Below are 21,516 nucleotides of genomic sequence, written 5' to 3'. Positions count from 1 at the left end.
GAAGCACCTACAGACCCGGGGGTCGCAGAAACAGCTTCCCTTCACCTTCATGATGGAAACAATACTAGCACAGATCAGCCCACTCCCAAACTTCTATGACTTTCTAGTACTCTGACATGCGAGGGTACTTCAGCTTTTGACAGGAGGGTTTAAAGGAAGGGAAATCTCTTTCCTTTGGGATATTAAAAAAATCTCACTTGGAAGGACCTCCAGCCAACACCCGGGCAGAGGCATTTGGAGAGATGCCATGTCTCAGTAAAACAAGAACAAAGAGCAAAGGCGCGGAATCCCAACCGAGAGACTGAAAGCAGTGGAGGGAGGGCGGGGCGGGGGGAGACGGACAAAAGCAAGGGATAAACCTCAAGAGCCTCAAGAAACCAGAGTCAAAAGAGTAACAGAGAGATGGAGAACAGCCTGGGCGCAGCTCCCAGAGCCGGGAGCCGGGTAGTTGGGCGGCACGCGCCCCCTGGCGGCCGGGGTGGCCTCTTACCTCCTGGGCGAGTTTCTGCTTGAGCACGAGCGCGGCGCACAGGTAGCCCGCGCGGCCCACGAATAGCTCGTCGGAGCCGCACTCGAGGAAGGAGACGGGCGCGCAGACGGCGCACAGAGCCCGGAACTTGCCCAGCGGCTGCACGTAGTCGGGCCGGCCCAGGGCGTGGTACACGAGCGTGGCCACGGCGTACACGCCCGCGCCCCCGAGCAGGAAGGCGGCGCGGGTGTCGGCGTCCGGCTCGCCCCACTCCTCAGCGCGGGCGCACGCGTCGATGAGGCGCTTGGCCGAGCGCAGGTAGCGCTCCCGGGCCGCGGCGAAGAGCGGGCTCTGAGAGACGTGGTAGAGCATGTAGGCCACCCCGGCCACGCCGCCGTACAGTCCCCACTGGCAGCTGCCGGCCGCGGCCGCCGCCCCCCGGCCCTCCGGGCCGCCCCCGAGCGGGGGCAGCTCCTGGAGGATGCGCTCGATGGTGGCGGTGACCAAGGGCGCCACCGCCTCCTCGCACTGGCCCGCCAGCAGGCTGCCCTGGTAGTCATCGAAGCGATTGGCAAAGCAGCGCTTGGTGTCCATGCTGCCGCCCGTGCCCCCACCAAGGCCGAGCCGGGGTCCGCTGGAGGGCGCGCCCTGCGGTCCCGCGCACCACCTCTCGCTCTTTGAGGCACTCGGATGGCGGTGGATACAGCCGGGATGGAGCGAGGAGGCTGAGACGGGAGGTGACAAGAGGAGGCGGGCGCGAGGAAGCAGCGCGGAGCGGACTGCCAAGTGGGGCACCGGACTGCCGCGAGGCTCCCGAGTGGCCCCGGCGAGCGCCGGGGATGCGCGTCGCGCGCCCCCCTCCCAGAGGCCGCGCCCTCGCCGAACCCGCCCCCTCCTGCGCCGCCGCAGCTTGGCTTCCTCGCCAAGGGACCGAAGTGATCTCCGGCAGGACCCACGCGGGGCCCGCGCCACTCCTCCCGCTCCGCCCCCGACTCCTCCCCTCTCGGCGGAAGGCCGGGGACGCGCGGGACAGCGAGCCGGAAAGCCGAGGCTGGGCATACGCACACCTGGCCGGGAGGTGAAGACCTCGAGTCCCTCGTGTACTCCGAGGGTCAGCAGATCAGCACCACCTGGAGCCTGTTAAAAATGCAGAGGCTCCGACTTCGCCCCCGACCCAGTGAATCGCAGTCAGCATGTTTAGCAAGAGCCCCAGGCGATTCGCATGCACAGGAGAGGTTGAGAAGCCGCGGAACTTGTAGAGGCTTCTGGGAAAAAATGCTGAGCGCCCTCCTGAAAGTTGTGTTTTCCTCTCGGTCACTTTGACGTTCTCAGTCTTCTGAGTGTTTCATCCCAAAGGCTGAGGGGTTTGAATGCAGCAGAACGGTGAAGTGCCCCATAGGGAAACTTTTCCTCAGCCTTGGCTGTTGGGTTGTTTTTCTCGGAATCCTCAGGAGTAGAAGTTCAGAGAACCACATCAGGATAAGGTAAGGAATGGAGATTCTGTCTTCTAGAGACCACCCCCCAGACCTATCCAGGCACCGTGTGCACCCCATAAATGACCTGAGGTCATTAACCAGTGAAGTTAAGGGTAAATGCTGCTGAGAATCTTAATTCGGCGTTTTGAACCATTTTCTGTGTGTCCTTAGTTATTTCCTTCACTCTCTTCCTTCTTTCCCATGTTTTTTTCCTTCTGTCCCTGTACCCCCCACTCGTCCCACCTCAGGCGTATTTGAAGAGGAAAAGTTAAAATTTTACATAACCTCCTGCTCCTTCTGTCTCTAACTCAGCTTGCTCCTTGCAAATTCTGGATCATGTAGGTCATGTGTAGTGTCAGAAAGTGGGGACTTATAATACTAGGAACTGGAGTTTATCTCACTCACCCTTGTCCTGCTCTTTGCAATTGCCCAGCCCCTACAAACCTGCCTAATCATGCTTGTCTGTGTAAAGGTCAGGCCCCCCCCCCCCATCTTGACCACTGTTCCCAGGCATGGGAAACCCCTTAGTTTAGACCAACCTATTAGCAGCTAGTGTTGCCCACTATAGTAGGACTATAAAGACTCTGTAACCCCTTTGTTCGGGGCTCAGAGCTTGGAGTGTTAACTCCTCTGAGCCCACTGGCATAATACACCTGAGTTCTCCAACTCTCCTAGTGTGGTGCTTGGTTTCCCGAGAAGTGGTTTCTGCAACATTTTCAGTGTCTCCTGTGGGTCTCAAACCCTGAGAATAGATGGATAAACAAAATAGACATGGTCCTAGATGTCGAGGTTACAGTCCAGTGGCAAACACAGAGAGTGAACAATGACACAAATGAATTGCCTTTCTTTTGCTCAGCTGTTTTGAAATGACTCTTCCTTTTCCAAAGTGTTGGCCAGTGAAGGCTAAAGAGGTCATCTTTCCCAGGGGTATTTGCATTTTGATAGGGACTGAGCAAGCCACGAAAGAATAAGTGACTAAAGTTTCTGACACTCTGTGGGGAGAGCAACTGCTCCACTGGCTTGAAAGGCCAGTTTTGCTTGGAGGTAATTTTTTTCCTCAAAAGTGTTAATAGTCACAGTGATTTTGGAAGCAGAGATTAAATAGCCTGCTGCTCCGTCCTTGCTTGCTATTTTCTGGGGAGGGAGTTCAGTTGGCCAAGATGATTGCCAGGACTGACACATCCAAAGAATGGATGGTATGGCCTCCATTCTCCTGTGAGTGCCAGAACAGGTTCATTTTCATTATAATAATAAAAAGCTAAGTCCACTTGTGGGTCTTTCCTGGTGGCTCAGAGGTTAAAGCGTCTACCTATAGTTCAATCCCTGGGTTGGGAAGATCCCCTGGAGAAGGAAATGGCAACCCACTCCAGTATTCTTGCCTGGAGAATCCCATGGATGGAGGAGCCTGGTGGGCTACAGTCCACGGGGTCGCAAAGAGTCAGACACGACTGAGTGGCTTTAAACATTAAACAGACAAGTCCATTTGTAGGCAGGGATTTCAGTGTTGGGCTAAGGGTGTCAAAGGAGCAACTGGAATGTTTGATTTCTTCTCCTGGCTTCTTCCTCCTCCATCAGCTGTAGTAGGCCTTAGGAGTGATTTATACCCCTTTAGGCACAGAGACATTGTTGCAGCTGCTAAATTGCTTCAGTCATGTCTGACTCTATGCGACCGCATAGATGGCAGCCCACCAGGCTTACTGGTCTCTGGGATTCTCCAGGCAAGAACGCTGGAGTGGGTCGCCATTTCCTTCTCCAATGCGTGAAAGTGAAGTCGCTCAGTCCTGTCCAACTCTTAGTGACCCCATGGACTGCAGCCCACCAGGCTCCTCTGTCCATGGGATTTTCGAGGCAAGAGTACTGGAGTGGGGTGCCATCGGCTTCTCAGACATTGTTGCAGGGAGGAAGCCAATTCTGACTCCATGTTGGAACTGTTTCTTAGACTTGCTTTTCGTTGCTTTTGTTATTATAATCATACAGAATGGTTTGCCTCAGGGGATCCTGCCCTTTTGCCTGACTGTTAAAGTGCCTTTGTTCAGAACCCTGTCCACCTGTGGATGGCAGTAAGAAAGAAATTATCACATCCCCTGCCTGAAACTTGCCATTCTAGGAGACATTTGCAAGATTGAGTTCAGTTCAGTCGCTCAGTCGTGTCCGACTCTTTGAGACCCCATGAATCGCAGCACGCCAGGCCTCCCTGTCTATCACCACCTCCTGGAGTTCACTCAGACTCATGTCCATCGACTCGGTGATGCCATCCAGCCATCTCATCCTGGGTCGTCCCCTTCTCCTCCTGCCCTCTATCCCTCCCAGCATCAGAGTCTTTTCCAATGAGTCAACTCTTCGCATGAGGTGGCCAAAGTACTGGAGTTTCAGCTTTAGCATCATTCTTTCCAAAGAAATCCCAGGGCTGATCTCCTTCAGAATGGACTGGTTGGATCTCCTTGCAGTTCAAGGGACTCCCAAGAGTCTTCTCCAACACCACAGTTCAAAAGCATCAATTCTTCGGTGCTCAGCTTTCTTCACAGTCCAACTCTCACACCCATACATGACCACTGGAAAAACCATAGCCTTGACTAGACGGACCTTTGGTGGCAAAGTAACGTCTCTGCTTTTGAATATGCTATCTAGGTTGGTCATAACTTTTCTTCCAAGGAATAAGTGCCTTTTAATTTCATGGCTGCAGTCACCATCTGCAGTGATTTTCGAGCCCCACAAAAATAAAGTGTGACACTGTTTCCACTGTTTCCCCATCTATTTCACATGAAGTGATGGGACCAGATGCCATGATCTTCATTTTCTGAATGTTGAGCTTTAAGCCAACTTTTTCACTCTCCTCTTTCACTTTCATCAAGAGGCTTTTCATTTCCTCTTCAGTTTCTGCCATAAGGGTGGTGTCATCTCCATAAATGAGGTTATTGATATTTCTCCCGGCAATCTTCATTCCAGCTTGTGCTTCTTCCAGCCCAGCGTTTCTCATGAGGTACTCTGCATAGAAGTTAAATAAGTAGGGTGGCAATATACAGCCTTGACATACTCCTTTTCCTATTTGGAACCAGTCTGTTGTAACTTTTGTTTCCTGACCTGCATATAGGTTTCTCAAGAGGCAGGTCAGGTGGTCTGGTATTCCCATCTCTTTCAGAGTTTTCCACAGTTTATCAAGATTAATGACCTTTTTACTTTGCTTCCTCACTTTCCCTCATCTCTGACCTATAAAAGAGCCTGACATCCAGACCCCATAAGATGGTTATTTTGATTCACTTTCTTGCCATCTTCTCAGGCTGCCAGCTCCCCAATTAAAGTCTCTTCCTCACCCCAACACCTTGTCTCTTGGATTCATTGGCATATGGTGTGACAAGCAGAGCAAGCTTGGACTCAGTAACAACATCAAATTCAAACCTTCATAGGCAGAAAGGAAGCCATATTCCACTTTAAACCCCCCCCCCCGCCCCCCGTCATGAATCTCCAGGCAACTCTATTAATTCTAACTGATTATCCTTCCACACTGCCCGGCACCAAGGTAGCGCCAAGAGCAATGACAGGGACGTGGGCGGATTGCTTTCAAAATGATACTGGAAGCAGGTATCCAAGAGAAGGTGCTCTGCTCTTTTACCAGTTGTGTCCCCCTGCCAGCCTTGTGCCCTGCCTTGCCCCAAAATGCTGCGTTACAAGCAACCACAAAATCTTGTGGCATAGGACAATAAGTGGATTGTTCATGGGCCTGGGATCGTGGAGAGGCTCCGGGAGTGGGCTGATTGTTGCTTGGGGAGACTAGGCTCTGGTCCATGTCTCTCATCCTCAGTGCTTCAGCCCCGGCATGCCTGCCTTGTGATGGTAGAGGAACAAGAGCCGAGGGGGAACAGGCAGGACTTCTGTAGGGCTGGTCTCAGAGCTGACACACTGTTGTCTGCCTTATTCAACTGGAAAATCACACCAGGAAATACATGGTGTCTTTATGGAACTCCACAGCTGCATGACAAAGGGTGTGTGTACAGGGTAGGGTGAAGTATTAGGGTTCCCAGGAGTTTCTTTGGGACAGTGATGCCCCCAATTTGAACAAAGGTCATCAGATGATTGAGAAACAGTCTGGTTTTAATGCAGGAAGCGGGAACCCCTTCCAGGGCCCAAAAGTGGGCTCTTGTTTCACACTCGGAAATGAATCGTCCGAGGAGACACGTGCTGACAAAGCAAGAGACTATTGGGAAGAGTCACCTGGGCAGAGAGCAGTAGGGTAAGGGAACCGAGGAGAACTGCTCTGGCACATGGCTCCCAGTCTCAGGTTTTATGGTGATGGGATTTGTTTTCGGGTTTTCTTTAGCCAGTCATTCTGACTCAGAGTCCTTCTTGGTGGTGCATGCCTTGTTCAGCCCAGATGGATACCAGCAAGAAGGATTCTGGGAGGTGGTTGGACACGTGGTGTCACTTTTTGACCTTTCCTGAACTCTCCTGGTTGGTGGTGGCTTGTTAGTTCCGTGTTCCTTACCTGGACCTCCTGTCATAAAACAACTCATGCACATGGTTACTATGGTGCCTGAGCAGAGTGGGTGGTTTCAGTCAGTGTGCCTCCCCTAATAGTTTGGGAGAAGCAAGAGCTGTGAAAAGAAGAGAGGTGAAAAGGAAAGATATAAGCATCTGAATGCAGAGTTCCAAAGAATAGCAAGAGGAGATAAGAAAGCCTTCTTCAGCGATCAATGCAAAGAAATAGAGGAAAACAACAGAATGGGAAAGACTAGAGATCTCTTCAAGAAAATTAGAGATACCAAGGGAACATTTCACGCAAAGATGGGCTCGATAAAGGACAGAAATGGTCTGGATGTAACAGAAGCAGAAGATATTAAGAAGAGGTGGCAAGAATACACGGAAGAACTGTACAAAAAAGATCTTCACGACCCAGATAATCATGATGATGTGATCACTACTCTAGAGCCAGACACCTTGGAATGTGAAGTCAAGTGGGCCTTAGAAAGCATCACTACGAACAAAGCTAGTGGAGGTGATGGAATTCCAGTTGAGCTGTTTCAAATCCTGGAAGATGATGCTGTCAAAGTGCTGCACTCAACATGCCAGCAAGTTTGGAAAACTCAGCAGTGGCCACAGGACTGGAAAAGGTCAATTTTCATTCCAATTCCAAAGAAAGGCAGTGCCAAAGAATGCTCAAACTACCGCACAATTGCACTCATCTCACATGCTAGTAAAGTAATGCTCAAAATTCTCCAAGCCAGGCTTTAGCAATACGTGAACCGTGAATTCCCCATGTTCAAGCTGGTTTTGGGAAAGGCAGAGGAACCAGAGATCTAAATGAAGCTGCCATTTTGTAAGTGAGTGCAAGACAACATGGAGAGGCCATTTGTAGGTGCTTGGATCAACAACCCCACTGAGAGCATCAACTGACAGTTATGTGAATGAACCACCTTGGCTATACAGCCTAGTTGAGCCTTCAGATGACCACAGCTCCATCAGAATCCTAGGCACTCAGAAAATACAGTATTCCAAAATAATTATTCTACTTGAACTCTTTAGAGGTATCAATGACTCTGCAAGAAATATGCAGCCTATACAAACTAGCCAAAGCCATTCATTTCACCCTTACCTGCAAGATTTTTCCTGGTACTTATAGAATCTCTAGTAGCATTTGCTGACAGGCAGCTCCCTACACGTGGTTTCTGTGATCTTGCTGAATTGCTCAGTTCTGAGCTCTTCCTCAGTATTTCCTTAGTAGGCAGATTATGCAAAACTATGGACAGAAAATAGTTTTAGTGGGTTTATCAGGGAACTCACGTAAAAATTATGCAAAGCGATCAGGAAAAATGTTAAAGGGTTCCTCTAATACAAATCCTTGCTTTCTAAAGGTGACTATGAAGACAAAAACAGTCATTGTATAGCTGTGAAACCTCGACACATAAGTTTAGTACATCTTGTGGGATAAACCAACTGAAAAATACTATCAGAGTTTTCCAAAGTGTTGCTCAAAGTGTGCATCCTGGGAATGGTTTTGATAATTGAATTGGTGCAATATCTAGTTCTTATAGCACATTTTCTTTGGAGATGCATCTCTGATTTTTTCTAAAAATTTGCACTGTATTTGAATATGGTTTACAATGTATTGGTTTCAGGTGTACAGCAAAGTGAATCAGATATATACATATATATATATAGAGAGAGAGAGAGAGAGAGAGAGCACATATGTGCACGCAATATGCTTGCTAAGTTGCTTCAGTCATGTCCGACTCTTTGAGACCCCGTGGACGTAGTTCACCAGGCTCATCTGACCATGGGATTCTCTAGGCAAGAATACTGGAGTGGGTTGCCATGCCCTTCTCCAGGGAATCTTCCCAACCCAGGGATCAAACCCATGTCTCTTATGACTCCCACATTGACAGGTGGATTCTTTACTACTAGCGCCACCTGGGAAGCCATATATGGTAATCTCCAGGTCCATGCATGTTGCTGCAAATGGCATTATTTCATTCATTTTTATGGCTGAATAATATTCTATGGCAAATACATACATCTTCTTTATCCACTCATCTGTCAGTGGACATTTAGATTGGTTTTATGTGTTGGCTATTATAAACTGCACTATAGGTAACATAGGGGTGACTGTATCCTTTCGAATCATGGTTTTTTTCTGGTTATATGCCCAGGAGTGAGATTGCTGGATCATATGGTAGCTCTGCTTATAGTTTTTTAAGGAACCTCCGTGCTACTTCTTCATAGTGGCTGAACCAATTTACATTCCTGCCAACAGTGTAGGAGGGTCCCCCTTTCTCCACACCCTCTCCAGAATTTGTTCATAGACTTTTTGATGATGGCCATTCTGATTGGTGTGAGATAATATCACACTATAGTTTTGATTTGCATTTCTCTGATAATCGGGGATGTTGAGCATCTTTTCATGTGCTTTTTGGCTATCTGTATGTCTTTGGAGAAATGTCTATTTAGGTCTTCTGCCCATTTTTTGATTGGGTTGTTTGTGTTTTGGTTTTTTTTTTTTTTTGATGTTGAGCTGCATGAGCTGTTTGTAAATTTTGAACATGAATCCCCTGTCAGTCACATCATCTGCAAATATTTCTTCCCATTCTGTGGGTTGTCTTTTCATTGTGTTTACAGTTTCCTCTGCTGTGCAAAAGCTTTTGAGTTTAATTTGATGCCATTTGTTTTTTGCTTTAATTTATGTTGCTCTAGGAGATTGAAAAATGTTGATGCAATTTATGTCAGTGCTCTGCCTATGTTTTCCTCAGAGTTTTATAGTATCTGGTCTTACATTTAGGCCTTTAATCTATTTTTAGTTTATTTTTGAACATGGTATGAGAAAATGTTCTAATTTCATTTTTTACATGTAGCTGTACCATTTTCCTAACACCATTTATTGAAGAGATTGTCTTTTCTCCATTGTTGTAGCCTTGCCTCTTTTGTCATAGGTTAACTGGCCAAAGTTGCATGAGTTTATTTCTGGGCTTTCTCTTCTGTTCTATTGTTCTGTATTTCCTTTTTCTTCCAGTACCATACTGTTTTGATGAGTGTAGCTTTGTAGTATAGACAGAAGTCATAGAGCCTGATTTCTCCAGCTTTGTTTTTCTTTCTCAAGGTTGCTTTGGCTATTAGGAGTCTTTTGTGTGTCCATAAGATGGTAAAATTTTTGTTCCAGTTCTGTGAAAATTGTCATTGGTAATTTGATAACATTGCATTGACTCTGTAGATTGCCTTATGCGTATATTCATTTTGACAAGACTGATTCTTGCAATCCAAGAATGTGGTATATCTTTTCATCTGTTTGTGTCATCTTCAATTTCTTTCATCAGCATCTTATTTTCAGAGTAGAGGTCTTCTGCCTTCCTGGTTAGGTTTATTCCTAGGTATTTTATTCTATTTGATGCAATGGTAAATGAGATTGTTGTTTTAATTTCTCCTTCTGATCTCTCCTTAGTGTATAGAAATGCAGCAGCTTTCTGTGGATTAACTTTGTATCCTTCAACTTTACTGAATTCATTGAGCTCTAGTAGTTTTCTAGTAGCATCTTCAGGATTTTCAATGTATAATGTCCTTGCAATCTACAAACAGTGACAGTTTTACTTATTTTACATTTTGGATTCCCCTTATTTCTTCTCTGATTGCCATGGCTAGGACTTCCACAATTATGTTGACTAGAAGTGGCAAGAGTGGACATTCTTGGCCTGCTCATGATTTTAGAAGAATTGTTTTCAGATTTTCACTGTTGAGAATGATGTTAGCTGTAGGCCTTTATTATGTTGAGGTGTGTTCCCTCTATGCCGATTTTCTGGAGAGTTTTTACATAAGTGAGTGTTGAATTTTGTCAAAAGCTCTTTATGCATCTATTTAGATGATTATATGTTTCTTATTCTTCAGTTTGTTAATGTGGTGTATCACTGATTGTTTTGTGTATATTGAAAAATCCTTGTGTCTCTGGGATAAATCCCACTTGTTCGTGGTGTATGATCCTTTTAATGTATTGTTGGATTTGGTTGGCTAGTCTTTTTTTTTCTTTTGTTTTTAAATTGTATTTGTTTTTGGCTGTACTGGGTCTTAGTTGCTGCCTGCAGGCTTTCTCTAGTTGCGGTGAGCAGGGGCTCCTCTTCATTGTGGTACATGGGCTTCTCATTGCAGTGGCTTCTCTTGCTGCAGAGCACAGGCTCTAGGGCACATGCAGGCTCAGAATTGTGGTGTGTGGGCTCTGGTATTTGTGGCACATGAGCATAGTTGCCCCCTAGCATGTGGAATCTTCCCATAGCAGGGATCAAACTTGTGTCCTCTGCACTGGCAGGAGAATTCTTAACCACTGGACCATCAGGGAAGTCCAGTTTGCTGTCTTTTGTTGAGGATTTTTGAGTCTACCTTCATCAGCCTGTACTTTTTTCTGAGTTGTATATTTGTCTGGTTTTGATATCAGGGTGATGGTGGCCTTATAGAAAGAGCCTGGCAGTGTTTCTTCCTCTTCAATTTTTTGGAAAAGTTTCAGAAGGATATGTATTCACTTTTTTCTAAATGTTTGATAGAATTTGCCTGTGAAGCCATCTGGTCTTGGACTTTGGTTCACTGGAAGTTTTTTTTAATATATCTATATATATATTTATTTATTTTCGATATAGGAAAGACAGATTTTATATTTTTGTATAGTTGATTAACAATATTATATTAGTTTCAAGTGTACAGAAAGTGATTCAGTTATACATACATATGTATCCGTTGTTTTTCAAATTCTTTGATTCATTGGAAGTTTTTAAACCATAGTTTCAATTTCAGTCCTTGTGATTGGTATGTTCATATTTTTTATTTCTTCTTGGTTCAGTCTTGGGAGATTGTACCTTTCTCAGAATTAGTTCATTTCTTCTATGTTGTCCCTTTTATTGGCATATGGTTACTTGTAGCACCTTATGATCCATTGTATTTCTCTGGTATCCATTGTAACTTCTCCATTTTCATTTCTAAATTTATTGATTTGAGCCCTTTTCCTTTTTCCCCTTGATGAATCTGGCTAAGGTTTATCCATTTTGTTTATCTTTTCAAAGATGCCGAAAAGGCTTTAGGTTTCACTGAGCTTTTCTATTTTCTATGTCTCTCTTTCATGTATTTCTGCTCTAATCTTTATGATCTCTTCTGCTGACTTTGGGTTTTGTTCTTTTCCTAGTTGCCTTAAATGTAAGGTTAGGTTGTTAATTTGATATGTTTCTTATTTCCTGAGGTAAGATTGTGTTGCTATAAACTTGCCTCTTAGAAGTGCTTTTACTTCATCCCTTAGTATTTAGATTGTCATGCTTTCACTTTCATTTGTCTCTAGGTGTTTTTTGATTTCTTCAGTGATCCATTGGTGGTTTCCTAGCATATTGTTTAGCTTCCACATGATTTTATCACAGCTGTGCCCCTCCTACCTTCTCATTGTGGCTGCTTCTTTGTCTTCGGAGGATGTCTTTTTTGGGTAGATTTCAGAATATCTTTTTAATTGATGGCTGTTCAGCAGTTAGTAGTGATTTTGATGATGTTTCCATGAGACAGACTGAGCTCACATCCTTCTACTCTGCGATCTTGTCTCCACTGTCATGTCAAGTGGTTTGTTCAGATATGCATCTTCTGGCCTCCAAGAGCCAAGCAGCATGATGCGGCTGCCTTACTGGTTCTCCGTTCTCCCATAACGCACCACAGTAGCCGCCTAGGACAGCTCAGCTGGGGCCTCAAGGCTGCCTCTACAAGCCCAAACCAGATACCACATCTCTGATTTTTTTTTTTTTTTAGCTCAGCAACCTGATTGGAAATTTCTCCTGCTTCTACTCTTTCTGTCCTCTATAGGCTGTTCTCAAAACAGCAGCTAGAACGATGTAGGCCATATCATCTAACTGATGATGTCAGTGTTTCACAAGGTCCTTGAATGTAACATTTGCTGTGCATTGGACGGCCTACAAGGCTCAGAGGCATCTCACCCTCATTGCCGGGAGCCAGCGTGAGGAATCCCACCCGTGACAAGGTCATGTGGCAGAGGCCTGATGGGCAAGGCGAATCAGGCCTCGGGGTTTCCCCCTGGAATTTCCTGAGCGTGTACCCCAAAAATAAGAACCTGCCCGCCTTATTGTATTGTACTTTTCCACTCTTCTGACACTCTCTGGAAAAAGTTAACTCGTGGCTTTAGTCTTCTGCATTTGAAAGGGATGTTTCAGTTCAAACCCCCTCTGATAGCTCTCTAACTTGCCTAATAGGTTCCCCCAGACTTTTTACAGCTTATGAATTGCTTACAGCCCCCCAACTGCAAGAGGCACAAAGCTTAAAGCATCTTAAAGATACAGAGCCCTTTCTAAAGAGCTAAAAATCATATTGGTGACGGATTTCACTGTTGACTCAATGATTGCTGCCAGGCCTCCATATTCTTTATCTTTTCAGCACCTGGGAGGATGTTAATCAATGTAATCGGGATATGGAAAAAGGTATATAGTAGTTTTGATGTTAGCATCACTAGACTTTTTGAGTTAATTACTTTTCTTTTGTTATAAATCACCATACTCCTTTTACTTGTTATAAATTGTTGTATCTTTGCTATGTAAGAATGTAATTTATTTAGTGTTTTCTGAGAGTGGCACCAGACTTTGAGAAGATCAACACAAATAAGTCTTCTGGTTGACAAACCCTTATCAGAAAAAAGGCTGTAAAATGTTAATTGGCCCTTTTGACTGGAAGATGATGTAAATTACCTAAGACAGGTATGCAGAGAGAAAAGCCTGGTTTTGATAAGAGCCTGGGCTGCTAACGCTGCATAATTTTGTATTACCCATTGATCTCTATGTACAATCAAAAAGGTATAAAAGGCCTTTCTAGACAATAGAGGCCAGGCCAGTCATTGAAAAGACTGGTTTCCCCCGTGTCTCTTCTTTGCTCTGTTTTCTGGCTGAATTCCCATCTGGGGCATGGAGGCTCGCCATGTCTACTTACTTGCCCTGACTTCTAAGATTCACGCGAGAGGGAGCCCAAGGTGGGGCACCCCCCGTTATTCAAGAGGATGCCGGTGGCCTAATGTAGATGGTGCAAGCTCCTTGTCTGGAACTTTATTGGCTTTCCACGTAAACCAAGTTATTCAGCCTCTTTTCTCCTCTCTATTTTCCTACTACACTCTTTCTTCCTAATCTAATCTTATATTAATAAATAAATAAGTTTTTTCCTCGCCTACGCCGTCCCCGCTTCGAATCACCCTGGATCCACCGGGGCTGGACCCTGGCCCCTCATCACTTCCCTGACTTCTCCTCTTTTTCCTTTTCTTGCTCCTTAAGTTCCAGTGACACTGGCTGCCTTGATGTTCCTCAAACATATTAGTTGTAGCCTTAACTTAGAAAGTTTCCTTTGAAGTTTCCCCTTCCTGGTATACTCTTCAAATGAAATGCTCATGGATTTGCCCCTTCACATCTCTCTCAGTGAATACGTCTCTCCCTGACTTGTTATTTTAAGTTACAACCCTTCCCCCAACCATTAGCGTCTAGAAACTATATAGTTTCTTTTCTTTTTCGTCTGCCTGTACTAGAATGTAATCCCCATGAAGACAGGAATTTTTGTCTCCCTTGTTGCTGTTTTATCCCCAGCATCTGGATTAATGGTGTGACACACAATATTTGCTTAACAGATACTTATTGATGTCTGTGATACCCTTCAGAATATTGAAAACTTGCACCAGTCCCTAACTGATGGCTGAGCTTTGCTGTCTGCTTTGACGACCAGTTTCCTGATTGTGCTTCTCTGCACAGGCAGCCATAAAAATGTGCATTTTTGACATAGGATTTGATTCTTGTCTCTCTTTCTATACCTCCAGTATTAATCTCTACTTCCAGCATTATCAATGTGAAGCTTTTTTTAGCCATTATGAGCCAAACATAATCATGGCAGAATCAGACACTGGGTGCAGTAAGTAAATGAACTGGTGCCCATCACTCCACTGAAGGAGGGGCAGCCCAGTTTGATCAGTCACATTGACCAAGAGCAGATAGTAATGCACAGCCTACTGTATTGGATGTGAGAAAAATATATTTACTGTTTTTCTATGGGTACTATAATGTGTGTGTATGGATATAAGATTTGAATGTACTATAGTAAATCATTGTTGTATGACGGTGCTAAAACCGATATGCCTCTATTTTGTGTATTTTTATTTTATATGGGAGTATAGTTGATTTACAGTGTTGTGTTGGTCCCAGGTGTACAGTAAATATTTGCCTCTATTTTAAATTGATGAATCTGTGTCATTACCTTAAATCAACAAGTGCAGATGGAAGTGTTCATTTGGTTAGAGTAAATTCTTTAGCTTGAATATTGTAAGAGTTTCCTACGTGTAGTCATTTCTAAGGTTTTCTCCAGTATTCAGGATATTAAGAGGAAAGGAGTGGTTAAGGATCTCTATGGTGCTATAGCTCAACAGCTGTCAAATAATAATATAGTAATGAATAATGCACTAATACTCCTGAATTTTCATCTCATGGTAAAGGAATATTTCTACTTCTACATCTGTAGTTCTCATTGTTGGAAGAAGTTTCAATATCAGAAATACAGAGTTTATTCTCTGATACAGTCAGTGTCTAGATATTTGCATGAATGAGAAGGTGATGGCACCCCACTCCAGTACTCTTGCTTGGAAAATCCCATGGACGGAGGAGCCTGGTAGGCTGCAGTCCATGGGATCGCTAAGAGTCGGACACGATTGAGCGACTTCCCTTTCACTTTTCACGTTCACGCATTGGAGAAGGAAATGGAACCCACTCCAGTGTTCTTACCTGGAGAATCCCAGGGACGGGGGAGCCTGGTGTGCTGCTGTCTGTGGGGTCACACAGAGTCGGACACGACTGAAGTGACTTAGCAGCAGCAGTGGCAGCAACACATAGTTAAAGGATCAGATATGTCTCAAATAATTGATAATTGATTATGACTCTGAAATGTCAATGCTCACACTTTTCCAGCTCTTCTCAGTGTGAGATTACTTCTGAAGATAGCTTGACTCTGGGTTCCTATGAGGTACAATAAGGAGTGATATGTATAAAGAACCTGGATCTTAGCCCATAATCCACAAGGCAGAAAAACCCATTACCAGATGGCCAAAGAAAGATAACTGCTTTAGGGTAGCAAAGATGAAAAGAATTATGGTGCTGGAAGGATCCAAGAGATAATTAATTTAATCCATTGCTTTAACAATGAGGAAACTGAGACCTCTGGCAGTCATAAAACAGGAAGTTACTGAATAGTTTTAAAGAGGAGAGAGATGGAATCGTATCTGTGATTTAGAAAGCTTGTTTTTCTGTAAAACTGGACAATATGCTTGAAAGGAGTAAGATGTATTGGGACGCTAAAGTAAAATAATCAAGAAATGAGGAAATCTGAGCTAGGTCTGTAGCAGGAAAGATGGACGGACTTAGAAGGACTGGAGATATTAACCAGATGGGATTTATAGGGTTTGATGAAGACTAGAAAATGGGAAGTAAAATCGGATAAGAGTCAAAGATTATGGCTGCTTTCCTGCTCTGGACAACTGGGCCAGTGGGGATGCTGTACACCAAGCCAAAGGATACAGGCACTAGAATCGGTATGCAGTAGGAGGCAAAGGAGAGTGGCTAGTACAGTTTTGAAGCTGCCAAGTATGACTTTATAGTCATTATGGGAGTGTGTGTGTGTACAAAATTTCAGCACTGGAAGACTGCTCACAGCCATTCTCAGTCAATCTTGTTCTCCAATGATTCCCTCAAACATGCCTCCAACAACTGTTTAAGGAAGACTGGCACTTCAAATTTCAGGAAGATGCACTCAAATTTCAGGAAGACTGGCTAAAGGAGGCTGATGGAGGTCAGCTTTGAAAATGCGATCAGACAGTGATGATACAGAAAGAGGCGTGTGGCTAGACTTCAGAATGAGGTCTGTTGGGCTTGCTAACCCAGCTTCCATTACATCCTATCAATAATATCTTGAGTTTCCTTTAAAGACGACCATCGCCCATTCCCATAACATGTGATTTGAGAGGAGCTAAACCATTTCCATGTTCCCAAGGGGAAGCATATATCCCAGGCCTGCTCTAGGAGAAGTACTTCTGAGCTTTCTTGGCTAGAAACATTGGGGAAGCTGGGTTGCTAAACTGAAAGGATTAACCATACAGTTTCTGGTGGCCATCCTATGATGGCAAGGAGAAGGCAAGCTGAGGATCAGGCCACACAGTGGAAAGCAGAACTGAGTAACAGATGATAAGTGTGGCCTGATAACATTGTTGGCATGCCTGCACATGGCCTTGCAGGAGAACTGTTCAGTTATCCGGCTGAGTACTTTTCTGCTTTTGCTCAAGGGGGTGACTGTCATTTGCAAAAGGAAGGTGGCTGGACTGATTTGGGTTTTTGATCACTTGAAGTACTTTGCCATGATTGTTTAGAAAGCTGGGTCTACAGGGAGAGGAGCAAGAAAAATGTTTACAACAGTTGTGGAGGCATGTTTGAGGGAATCATTGAGAACAAGAATTGACTGAGAACAGCTCTTGAGCAATGATTTAGTGGAGGTTGTTTTAATTGAGACCTAATGTCAAATTCTTCACCAGATCTAACCGTGTGGCCTTGGGGAAGTTATTTAACCTCTCTGAACCTCAATTCTCTCATCTGTAAATTGGTAATGATAATAGAATCTTTCTCACAGAATGTTTAGGGTGATACTTATAAAGAGTATAACTTGTTGTCTAACACTGAATAAATGTTAGCCTTTGTCTAAAATCAACATCTTTCTGCATGTAGTTGTTTCAAGCAATGAATTCCCATTACCTGCTTACCACCTTCCCTTTCTCTTTTTCTAAACTGGTTCTCCTTAGAAAAGAGTCATGGAGGGAGTGGGGGAGAGGGTTTGCTTATTCTTTCCCAATGATTCCTAAATCAAATGTGTTCCATTTACAAGCCTAAATAATTTTCGTTTTTTAGTGTGACAAATTCAACTTCTAAGATGACAAGAGAAATCATGCTGTGTTTTTCAGCTTTAATGTGATTACTGATAATAAAGAATCAAGTTGACAAATTTTGTTGTTAATGCATGATACAGAATAAAATCAGTCTTTTTCTAGGTTTCTCTGGTTCTGTAATGGTAAGAGTGGGCTGGAAAGTGAAAGCATATGACATAAAGCCATATAGGTGAGCATGTCTGCAAAGACAGCATAGGCATGTACTACATGAGGTGGATATTGGGCTCTGGTTTTCAGTCTCTTAAACACAATGGAAGCTTTCCATAATTTCTCTATCCTTTATCACTGTCTCACAGTTTTGAAGAGAAACCTGCAAGATATCTTTGCGTGTTGGTTATTTGAGCTGCTTCTGGAAAGATTGATAGAAAAATCTAGTTTTATTAATGGCTGGAAGTTGTACAAGAGAAACTTAAGAAATAAGTATATTCAGTCTTTAATTTTATTTTCTTTTTTCTATAAATTTATATTTTCTATAAATTTGTTATTTTATTAAATTTATTAATGTAAATTATAAATTACATTTAGTTATATAAATTTTCTGTAGATTTATTTATTTTTGCTGGATGTTGCTCTGTGTGGGGTTTCTCTAGTTGCAGCAAGCAGGGGCTACTCTCTCATTGCTGTGCACAGGCTTCTCGTTGCAGTGGCTTCTCTTGTTGTGGAGCATGGGCTATAGTGTGTGTGCAGGCCTCCATAGTTGCTGCTCTTGGGCACTAGACCACATTCTCAATAGTTGCGGCACCCAGGCCTAGCTGCTCTGAGGCATATGGGATCTTCCTGGATCAGGGATCAAACCTGTGTCTCTTGCATTGGCAGGCCGATTCTTTGCCAGGCAGCCACCAGGGAAGCTCTGTTTTTCTTTTTCAATTACGATGTCTATAAAATCATCAATATCATCGTTCTATTGAAGGTGCAGGTAAGTGGCTCACATGTGGTCACTTGAAATTCACAGTTAGAACCTCCACATAACTGAATCTTCAGTAAAGTTGGTTTTTATTCAGATGGGGACATGAAGCCTTTTTTCCTGTCAAGAGCTTTGTGCATTTGGACTTTGAGTTTCATATTAGACATACAAAAATGGAACTCAGATATAGAATACTAGTGAATGCAGAAAAGATAAATAGGTAAGTATGTATAAATGATGAGTATAAAAGCATCTGAAAGATTGGCCTTCTATAAAAGGGAGCCTGGCAATAAGTCAATGGAATAGAACATCATGACAGTCTAATAACATCATGACAGTCTATCCTGCTGCCAGATAAATGTCATGGAAAAGCAGGGTATTTATCTTATCCTAACACTTATTTTAAAATCTGAGGTCTATTATCTCTCCGAATGGCTTTATTTCATTTACCAAATGGTTAAATATAAAGAAAATGAGACCATTTATTTAATACAAGCTGACGTGGGTTTCTGATGCAGACTTCATATCCAGACCAAAGAAGATGTGTAAAAGAGACTAGCTAAGGATTAACATCTGGATGTCTGTTCTGTTCTTTCTAATTATCCAAAACAGCATGAAAGTCATTGTTTTCCTATGGTAAAAACAGAAATAAATAAAAGAGGAGGACTTGCTTTACTGGGAGCTATAATTTTTTGCGTTTTTTATCATTTCTTTATTTTTTATTGAACTATGGTTGAATTACAATGTTGCATTAATTATTGTTTTACAGCAAAGTGATGCAGTTATATACATATATACACACACACATTCTTTTTCATATTTATTTTCCTTATGGTTTATCACAGGAGATCAAATATAGTTCCCTTTGCTATATAGTAAGACCTTGTTATTATCCATTCTAGATATACCAGTTTGCATCTACTAATCCCAAACTCCCAATCCAACCCTCTCCCACCCACTCCCTCTTTGCAACCAGCAGCCTATTATCTATGTCCCTGATTCTGTTTCATACATAGTTTCATTTGTGTCATATTTTAGATTCCACATATAAGTGATTTATGGTGTTTGTCTTTCTCTTTCTGTCTTATTTCACTTAGTATGATAATCTCTAGTTATATCCATGTTGCTGCAAATGGCATCATTCCTTGTTTGTGGCTGAGTAGTATTCCATTGTATATATTGATGGACATTTAGATTGTTTCCATGACTTAGCTATTGTGAAGACTGCTGCTGTGAACATAGGGGTGCATGTATCTTTTGAATTACAGTTGTGTCTGGATGTAGGATCCAGCAATCCTACTCTTTGCCCAAGAGTAGGATTGCTGGATCATATGGTAATTCCACTTTTAGTTTCCTGAGAAACATTCATACTGTTTTCCACAGTAACCTCACCAACTTACATTGCCATCAACAGTGTGGAAGTGTTCCCTTTTCTTCACCCTCTCCAGCATTTATTTGTAGACTGCTTAATGATGGCCATTCTGATTGGTGTGAGGTGAAATCTCATTGTAGTTTTGATCGGCATTTCTCAAATAATAACAATGTTGAGCATCTTTTCATGGGCCCATTGGCCATCTGCATTTCTTTTTGGAGAAATATCATTTAGGTCTTTTGCCCATTTTTTGATTGGGTTTGTCGAGTTGTAAGAGCTGTTTGTATATTTTGGAAATTAAGCCCTAGTTGGTCACATCATTTGTGAATATTTTCCCCATTCTGTAGGTTGTCTTTTCATTTTGTTGATGGTTATCTTGGCTGTGCAAAAGCTTGCGAGGTTTATTAGGTCCCATTTGTTTATTTTCATTTTTATTTCTTTTACCTGGGGATCAGTTTACTTCAGTTGCTCAGTTGTGTCCAACTCTTTGCGACCTCAGGGACTGCAGCATGCCAGGCTTCCCCGTCCATCACCAACTCCTAGAGCTTGTTCAAACTCATGTCCATCGAGTCAGTGATGCCATCCAGTCATCTCATCCTCTGCCATCCCTTTCGCCTCCTGCCTTCAATCTTTCCCAGCATCATGGTCTTTTCCAGTGAGTCACTTCTTCACATCAGGTGGCCAAAGTATTGGAGTTTCAGCTTCAGCATCAGTCCTCCCAATGAATGTTCAGGACTGATTTCCTTTAGGATGGACTGATTGGATCTCCTTGCAGTCCAAGGACTCTCAAGAGTCTTCTCCAACACCACAGTTCGAAAGCATCGATCCTCTGATGCTCAGCTTTCTTATGGTCCAACTCTCACATCCATACATGACTACTGGAAAAACCACAGCTTTGACTAGATGGAGCTTTGTTGGCAAAGTAATGTCTCTGCTTTTTAATAACGCTGTCTAGGNCTGGTTAGCTTTTCTTCCACGGTTAGCCAAGATCTTTCAATTTCATGGCTGCAGTAGATTGCAGTGGATTTTTGGAGTCAGGAATAAAAAGTGCGTTACGTGTTCGATGTTTGCCCCACCTTTTTGCCCTGAGAGGTGATGAGCGATGCATCCTTTTTTGACTTTTCATGAACCCTTGTTGAGTTTTAAGTCCGAGATTTTTCTTCGTCTTTCATTTTCATCAAGGCGTTTATTCTTCTATTACTTTTGCCATAGAGGCGGGTCTCATTCTGCTATCTGAGGGTTTGGATTATTTTCTCAGGCGTTTGTTTCCGTCTGGCTTCATCGGACCGTGACGTTTTCATGATTACTCCGATTAAGTTGAATAACGTTTCTCCTGAGTTACTCCTTTCCAATTTGGACTGTCTGTGTTTCCATGCGGGTTGTTGTTGCTTCTTTGTTGCATGGAGATTTTCGGGAGAACGATTGGGCCATCTATTTCTTTTTGGAGGGATAGGAGAGGACTGTATCATTTGTAGGCTCTTGTTGCCTCGTTTTTTTGCTTATCTTTGTTGAGGTAAGTTTCTGTAACGAGGCGTTTGTTGTGGATCCTAATTTTAGGAGTCAAGGCATTTTTGCCTGGATATTGGGATCAATCAATTTGCTCTATGATGAATATTGTTTCTCGGTGCCCACTCTGTCTGTGTGGGTGTTTCTTTTTTATTGTTGCAGTTGTGGCTATGGCTCTGTTGGACTGTGCTTTATATCGGCTCTGCTTGTTAACTGTTTGAAGGTATCTGGGGATTTCTCAGTATATGTTGTGAAGCTGCTTTGAAAACTTTGAGGTCTTTGCTAGCAGTGATTGCTCGATAATCTCTCTTCTGCTATTTAAGGTTCCTATTA

The sequence above is a fragment of the Capra hircus genome, unplaced genomic scaffold (genome assembly GCF_001704415.2).
Source record: "Capra hircus breed San Clemente unplaced genomic scaffold, ASM170441v1, whole genome shotgun sequence".
Lineage (NCBI taxonomy): Eukaryota > Metazoa > Chordata > Mammalia > Artiodactyla > Bovidae > Capra > Capra hircus.
Note: the sequence above shows the minus strand (reverse complement) of the source record.